Raw genomic sequence first — 9,417 nt, 5'->3', positions numbered from 1 at the left:
TGCAAGAGCATTAAATCTTATAATAAGTTTTAATGCGTATTTGCAGTTATTTTCAACACATAACATCAACATATTTTATTAAAAGTTTATGCTTCGTTTATTCAAGTGCATTTCATCTGGCTAATCCTCCTTTAAAAACTTCTTGAAGCCTTCTATTCTTGAGCTAGAGCCATTACTCTGGAACAAGAACTATGCGAAATAAAGACAATGAACTATTTTTCAATCCAAATAATGAATGCAACAAATTGGTTGAAAAACCGCATTCTCATGCAAATATAAACACATAAACATGTTTGCTCACTGATAGTTTAACCATTCTTGTGCTAAAAAGTAATCATGTCAACGAAATAATGATTTTACGGCCAATCAAAAATGCGAGTAGTTGGCTGCTGTCGTCCTGCCTTCAACCAGTTTCTCACACAGGCCACAGCTATGCGAATCGAAAATTAAATGGGTACTAACTGTGACTCTGCTCAAGCTCATGCCAAATAGTGTAATTGTAGTAAGTTGCACTTCATTATTTATAGCAATAATACAGGGAAACAAAATAGAATTGGCACATCTCGACGCGAAACACCGCGAAATGTACAGAGACAACTTTCTAGCATGGAAAACGTAAACAAACAATTGTCAAAGACTGTTACTCTTGTATAAAACGAATACGTTTCATTTAAGACGAACAAATCTGCCTTAAGATCATAACTAGTAAAAACAATCTTCAATAAAGGCTGTAGCGTTCATGCAAGGTGACTTGGTTCCATCATTGTTTTGAGGGGGTTTGGATTAAAGGTAATAACAATTGATGGCGGCTGCATGAGTTTTGTTCGCTTGAAACGGCAGCCATGGTTAGAAAGAATTGAAAAAGTGGCGTAGCCTTTTGTTTTTAATGGAAATTTATGACTTCGTATATTAATGATTGATATTATTTTTGAGGCGCTTTATAATTTTCATATGTTTTGGGTGGCATATCAACGAAAAAGTGGGTATGGCACGGAAAATTTCGATTCCCTGTCATCAATGATCTGTCAGGCAATTTAAATGTTTTAGCCATTTCAATTTGATGAAAATTAATGCGCAGTTCAAATAATATTTCATCCATGAAACAAAACTTGTTTGCATCTGCATAATGCTTAGGTAAAAGATTTCATTTATTATGCATTGTTGACACTTTTGAGAAAAACAGCTAAAAGATCAACATGCCTCAAGATATTCTTGTTAAAGTTTCATGGAGTTCTTATAATCAATCATCAGCGCATGTACATAAATACAACTAGTTTCAAAGCAGTATTCAAAAGCAGCTTTGAAGATCTCCTGAAGAGTGGGCCAGATTAGTCTTATGGATGTTTTATACCTATTTTATCTCAGATTTGCAGAACAAAGAGCTTTATTGCTAAGTTTTATGATTCTATCTTAGAAATTACTTCAGGATTGCCACAAAAGTATAATTGTTACTTGGGAGGGTTTCTATCATTGGCACACGCTGTAAAAAATACTAAAAGTAGTTTTGGCTCGGTTTCTATATTTTTCCTGTAAAGTATGATAACTAATCTATCATTAGACATATCGATGACATTCGTCGGACTTCTTTTTATTTTTGTAGAAATAGTTTTGCTTAGGTAGTGCGATAACTGGTGGAGCCACCCTACCACCAAAACGATTCCAAGTATTTCTTCAATCATCAGGAATGTTCTAGAAGATTCCTTCAGATACTCATCTAGGAATTTCTTGTGGTAATTCCTTCAGGGTTTCCTTCAGTATTTTTGTGCAATTTCTGTAAGAACTTCTGAAAAACCCCTGGAAGATTTAAAAAAATATTTCTAACAAAAACGCTGGAGCATTTTTTTCAAAACAAAAATCCTTGTAGTAATTTCTGTAAAAATCTCTGAAGAGATTTGCTAAAGAATTCTCAGAGGAACACTTGGAAGAATTTCCAAAGAAATCTCTGTAGTACTTTCAGATAAATTTATTTAGAAATTCCTAAAAAAACTCCAAGTAGGAAGTTTTGAAGAAATCCCTTGCTGAAATTTCTAAAGAAATCGCTGCTGATATTTTTAAAGGAATCTTAAAATTCTTGCAGGACTTATCAAAAAAAATCCTGGAGCAATTTGTGGACAGAAAAAATCCTGGAGCAATTTGTGGACGTATTTCTAGAAGAATTTCTGTAAAAATACCTATTAAAACTACCTGGATAAGCCTTTGTATTGATCCACAGAAAAATTTTAGATACTTCTACAGAAATTTTTGTCGAAATTCCTAGAAAATAATTTTAGGACTCCAAAGAGAAATTCCTAGATTTATGCCTAGAGGACATTTTTGGGGCAATGCATGGACGTATGTTTTGAGGTTGTCCTGCAGGAATCGCTGTATTAACTCCTGCGGTAATCTCTGCATGAATTCCTGTCTGAATCAGTCAAAGTAATAATGCAAGAATCTCTGGAGAAATGTAGGTAGGATTCTCTGGTTCAATCTCTGAAAAAATCATGGAAACTTTCGTGTGGGTATTTTCAATTTAATCCTCAGAGAAATTCCAAGGACGAATCTCTGGTGGGCTGAAATGCCTTTACGAATCTATGAAGAAATCTCTGGAAGATTTGTTGAAGAAACCAGTGGATCAAGTTATGACAGAATTTCTGAAGAAATTCCCTGGAGAATTTTCGAAATGGTTTTCCAAACGAATCCCTAGAAGAATGCTAAAGCAATACCTGGAAGAATCAATGTACACATTTTTGTTGGAGTGTCATAAATAATTTCTAAAGGAATCAATGAAAGAATTTGTGTGGAAACTTTATAACAATGTATGATTAAGACTTTTTAAGAAATCCTCCGAGAAATTTCTGAAGGAATTCTGAACATTTGATTTTCGGAAGGAATCGGTAAAACCATGTCTGATGATGTATTAAAATGAAAAATCGTACAAGTTTTTGAAAGAGTCTGTGGATGATTTTCTGAAAAAAAAAACACGAAAGCTTCCCTAGAGGAATCCTTAGGGAATTGTCCAGAGAACCCGCTAGAGAAAATTCTAATGGAAATTCTGGAGGAATTCCTGAAGCATTTCATTGAAGATGGAATGCAGTTCGGTTTTGGGAGAATGTAATTTCCTGTAAAAAAGCATTTGAATAATTAATTGAATATACAACGCTAAACAATATCAATATTCTCATAAGGCCGTTACAAATGTTTATTTCACTTTTTGTCCACTTTTTGGCCGGTCGAGGGGGGGATAAAAATAATAAAGTATTTAATCAGAAAAATATTTCAAACTCATCGGATTTGTTAAAGAATTTTTGGCAAAACCCGATATTTTGATAAATATTTTTTATCTGCCCCCTCAAAATGCAAAATCCAGCCAAAAATTTTTGAAGGGGGGGGGGGGAGACGAAAAGTCAAAATTAAATTTGTATCAGCCTAAGTAGAAATTTATGGTAGTTTAGGATTACATTTCGAATGTTTCATATGCATAGCGTGTGGAACCCCTGGATTATGATTGCATTCTATGGTATTTTCAATGGGATTGTTACATAGCTAGAACTTACGTTTAGACCCTTCGTTCTAATTCTATGTTGAATCGTGAGCATAGAAGAGGCGTGTAGGAAACCTAAAAGGTTCTAGTTGGAATTAATATAAACTACTAGCTGTGCCGGCAAACGTCTTACTGCCTGCCTACTGTGTTTTATGACACACAGCTCCATAGGGACGTCCCCGGCGAAGTCATCTGTATGGGAGCCTTCCGTTACAGAGACCGGAGAGGTCTCACACCAAGCTAAGAACCTCCTCCGGCCCCCAAAATAGCCACATACAAAGTTTCACACCGATCGGTTCAGTAGTTGCCGAATGCATAACGGTCAGACAGACAGACAGACAGACAGACAAACAGAAATTCATTTATATATATATAGATTTGTTCCATTAACCTCGTCAGTAACTTGGATGGTATGATTGTCTTACCGGGGGAGAATTGAACATAAACGAAAAGTGCCCTAAATCAGATTCTCACGACCTGTGTACGCTGATATTCTCTGCAAGTCATAGTTATATATGATTTTAACAATTTTATACACTTTTAAGGTAAATTATCACAAAGCCACACGTCGAATTTTCAAGAGCACAAATCTGAGGAATCAAAAGACGGATTGCGCTGAAAAGTTGATCGATTGGTGACCTGCTGGTGTTGACCAATCGATCAACTTTTCAGCGCAAACCAACCCTCGGTTCTTCAGATTTGTGCTTTTGAAAATTCGAAGTGTGGCTTCGTGATGTATTCACCTTAAGGATCTCTCACCAATAGTGGGATTGGATTCTAGATCAACAATTCATCTAGATATAGTATGGCATTCGGTTACCTAGAATATTCACATATAACCAATTACACGTTTGATCTAACATACCCACTAGAACAAATCTAGAGTGATTACAAACTACATGCGAGTCACACTCTTCCATCTTATTTTAATAAGGGAATAAGGCCGGAACAAATCTCATTTTCTTCTTTTGTCACAATACTCGTTGGATCGCTAAGGGGGAGGACACTAAATAATAAATGTATTTGAGGAAGAAATACCCAAACAATTCGGCAACATCTATAAACTCATCGGATTTGTTAAGAAATTTTCTGTGCAACTCTAATTTCACCTTAAAATTTTAAAATTTGTTAAAAAATTTATTGGTGTCCCCCCTCAAAATGTTGAATAATTTTCCGAGGGGGCGGTGACATAAGAGAAAATCGAAATTTGTGTTAGCCTAAATTACTTAATTCACGATTTAGTTATAGAGTTCAGTCAACAAAGTATGCATATGCCTTCTGACTTCAATGATTTTTCTATCAATTTGTTTTTGTTCTCCTCTCTTCATATAGTATCCATCCGTTGCAACTCACCGGTCCGTAGATAATGAGATGAACCGCATCTCATGAGTTGGGTTGCTGATCATGAGATAGATGTTTAACTCATCAGTCGCAATAGCGTATCTTGGCAATGAAAATCGGTTCAAAATTTATTGAGTTATAGCAAAAACTAGACCCGTGCAAAAAAAAGAATCGGGCGTAAATAACATTTTTAAATCGTTTGTCTAGAATTTTACGTTGGACTCAAAAATATGGCTATTTGTATAACAATATTCCTGAAACTGAATAATTAATTATTATTTATTATTTAACTGGCAATATCTGCTAGAAATTGCATCAATAACAGTGTTGACTGTTAAATGATATCTGAGAACCCTCTGAAGCTTCCCGAAAATCTCTAACGGAGTTGCAGCTCAAACAGTGTCTGTTCTAACATCCAGCACCATGGTGGATAGGGGACCTTAGGCCAACAACCTACTGTTCCCAAACACCGTTACAGAGACCAAAAATGAAAGATCACGAACTGATACAACGGCAACGACTTTAAACGCGATACATCGGACAAGAATTGGAGCATGCAATGTATTGGCCTGGCCTTATTAAATAGCTCCTGTAGAGGCTGCCGAGATGTTCAGATCTGGAATACAGAAATACCTGGACGTGGGAGTCTTCTCAGCATTTGCAACACTCAGGGACAAAACGTCGAAAGACTTCGAATGCCAAAAGCTTAAAAGGGTGCCTTTATGAGAATCCTCAGGGTCGGCATGTTTTTAGATCAGGTCTTCGCAAGCAGGGAATACATTCACACTGTCGTATATAATAAAAGAACTCTCGTCACGTTACTTTTACTCTTATTCCCGGAATTTTCCGACCTCTTTTTCTATACTTTCTGGACCTTTCCAGCTTAACTACTTCGGGGACCCTTCTACAAACTTTAACCGTTACGTCGCAATTTCCTTCTACGTTGGCTACGTTGGCGGCCTTTAACTATCGTCGGCCGCCCGCATCTCTGGCACCTTAGGGTGGTGATGGTGAATGGGCCCATTGCTCTTTCAAGGGCGTCTGGTTTGGTTTACGGCGGGATTTGGCCGTACTTTGCAACGTTAGGGGGGGGGGGGGGTATTCACAGGATATGGTAGGTACTAGCCCAAAAATACTAAGCATCCACACTATACTCTTTACTCAATCTTTTCAGTTGGTGGTTTCAGTCTAAAGCATCATGGAGTGCAAAATCAGTCACTGACCAACCTTCAGCGCTCGGGCAGTGACCCGTGATAACGAGACAATGTTCGTGTGTCCCCGTTAATCAGTTCGTCATCCTTCCGTCCTGGTGGATCTACCGTATCGCCACTCCAGTGTCTTAAATTGTCAAATTATAGTCGTCCGCACCGACGCCCAGTGGCTCCTGCGTCGCAAATTTGTTTTTGTTTTGATTATCGTCTTGACAACACAAGTGCCACTCTCTGAAGTTCAAGCCACGAAAAATTCATTACCTCGCTGTCTGCTGAATTTCGACCACCCACTGATATTCAAGGTCCGCATATTCATCTTCAATTGATATTTTTGGTTCAAACACGATTTAAAAGCAAAATGTGCTGCTGGTTCATACCATTCACCTAAAGCTTGCATAATAAATAGAAAGATTCGACTGGGATTTTTAATAACTATGGGAGTTTTTCGGCTTTCAGTTACGGAAAAAGCGTTGATACTTCTATATCATTGCCAACGTTTCGATCCTTGGGTTGGGCTCGAGCCCTGAGGAAGATCCCAACCCAAGGATCGAAACGTTGGCAATGATATAGAAGTATCAACGCTTTTTCCGTGACTGAAAGCCGAAAAACTCCCATAGTTATAATAAATAGAATTAGGGCAACATTTCGATATTTGCGTGCCATAAATAGCCTAAAATCACAAAAATTCAATTCCAATATAAAAAATTCAAATTCATATTCATCGAGCCCGCGGTGAAGATCAAAACTGAACTTCAGCTACAGTTGAGTACACTACGAGCCGTTGCTCTCATTGTCTTGCTTTCTCTTTGTCATGTTCATTCTCGGACTCTTGCTGGTGGGTGATTGCGTTAGAGTATTTGTGTTCGTTTTCGCACTGATTGAACATCATTTGGCTGAATTTTTAGGCACTGTGCCACCCCTCTCAGGCTACCAACAGAATCATGCTTTCCCTCTTGTGGTGGGTTGTGAAACTTCATAAATGGTGGCGCAGTATGATTGACTAGCCTACTCTTGCCTGACAACTAACTGGCGGAGAAACCTGTACAACACGTGCTCGTATGCGTTGTGAAATTTTCTCAGTCAGCTAATCATTTACCTACCCTTTTTTCACAAAACCCGTTTTAATTTTACACAAGATCTCAAAAACACTCCACATTGAGCTGCGAACACTTACACCAAAGTCCAAATAAAGTCGTTCAACTCCCATACATTGGTGTGAAATTTCGGGGCTCATGAAGTACTAGACCATAAAAATATAATACCTGCGTATAATGTTACCTTGCGCTCTTCTGCAAATTGAATATCTAGTACTCCGCTAATGTTGCTATGAGTAACTACTGTTTGAACAAATATAAACAAGAAAAAATCAAACTCCGGTGAGAAACGTTTTGTGTGATAATTTTCTTGAATCAATTTACATTTATTTTATTTAAGGAAACGGAAGTTATTGTTAGAAGATTGGAAACATCCTTTATCAGCCCTCGTTGTGCAACTTTGGTAACGAGTCCTCGTCGTCGTCAATTATGAGAACTTTGAGCAGGACGTCATCTCGCGCCCTCAGTCGAAAAGTCCGTCGCCCAATTCGAGCCCCCACCCCCAGGCCAAACAGTGTAACGAGTGTATCTAGCTCGCTGCGAACCCAATGAGATATGCCCCACCAACCTACCACCTCGTCGCCCCGTTTACCCGCCTGACGATGCCACCGCTTCGATCTCCAACGTCACCATTCCTATAGTCCCCATCGTCCGGACGGGGCCCTGTTCTTGCTTATCCAAGCGTTATCGGCCGGCCAAACACTCTTCACTATGGTGTAGAATTAGCTTAAAAAGTTAAAATGTACATTGATATAAATTATAAAAAAACAACATGTACACATCCTAGATATGTTTGTTAATAAATTAAAGAGAAAAAGTAATCCATTTGCATTTCTGATTCGTGGAAGAAAACCGTATTGGGAGCTGGACATCGAGAGCTGATCCTCTGAAGCTCAAACTAGTCGTCCCTTGTAAACAGCACCAGAGAGTTCAGATTATAGCATAAGAGTCTTTCGAGAGTTGAGACAACCCAAGAGTTTGACATGTTGCATCCAGTGTTGATATCTACGTTGGTTGTCATAGGTTACTAAGGAACAAGTTTAATAAAAATGAGGTAATCAGTCAAATGTCAAACTTGGGTACCGGGGACCAAATGCAGTACTAGAGTTGGTACTCAGTCTGAGCCCGAGTGCTACGACTTTATTTGGACTTTGCTTACACACTTTTTAACGTTTTGTGAAATCGACGTTTTGTCACCCAAATCAATGGCGTAATGTCGTCAGCGAAACCGACGATTGCCACTCCCACTGTCGGTACATGACATCCCATAACACCGGACCCAGATTGGAACTTTGTGGGACTCCTGAGCAGCGTTCGGAATTTTCGCTCATTCTCACGAAAATAGAATTCTCCCTTACGCCAATTTTCAGCGAACATCTGCACGCAGAACTCGATGTACACAGCGCAACGAGTAACTTTCACGCAGCGACTGAAAAGACAAAATAATTTTCACGAAGATTTGTGTAACACCGGATCAACACAAAAAAAGTGCTGATCCGGTGTTACACAAATCTGCGTGAAAATTCTTTTGTCTTTTTGCTCGCTGCGTGAAAGTTACTCGTGCGCTGTGTTGTTTCATTTAAGGGTGTGGCTTAAGAAATCTCCCGCACAAAGAGAAGAGTGAAAACTTATTTTCACTTAGGGGCTGTCCATTAATTACGTAAGGGTTTATGGGGGGAGGGGTGGTTTGAGAAATCTTACCCACCATACAAAAATATTTGGGTTCTCAAACAAAAAATCTTACAAGGGGGGGTGGGGTGTCCAAAAACTGTCAAAATCCCCTTACGTAATTAATGGACAGCCCCTTACTCCCAAAGCGGCGAGAATTTCGTTTACCCTTTGTCTTTCCTTGACTCCTATGACGCCGACGACGATTGGTTTTATGCAGTGAATTTTCTACTCCACGGGTTCCCAACCGGTGGTCCGCGCCCCCCTGGGGGGCCGTAAAGCCAGTTTAGGGGGGCCGCGATGGTACCAAAAAAAAAAATGTTTTTGTTTAGTTCTATATTGTGCAAATTACACCAATTTTTAATTTTGTATACCACCACACCTAAAAGCCACAATTGGGTTCTTTAGGGGTATCTGGATTATTTCATAATCGGATTCTCCGCCCAAAAATTAGTCAAAATCCAAAATTTCATATTTTTTGGAGTCCGGGAACTATTTTAAAAATGCATTTAAAGTTTGTATGAGGAAATTTTTTTGTTCGGGTCGAACTGTTACTTTATCGATTGAACTGTCATTCTATCCA

The sequence above is a fragment of the Aedes albopictus genome, chromosome 1 (assembly GCF_035046485.1).
Source record: "Aedes albopictus strain Foshan chromosome 1, AalbF5, whole genome shotgun sequence".
Lineage (NCBI taxonomy): Eukaryota > Metazoa > Arthropoda > Insecta > Diptera > Culicidae > Aedes > Aedes albopictus.
The sequence above is the reverse complement of the archived record's forward strand: the minus strand, read 5'-3'. Positions refer to the sequence as shown.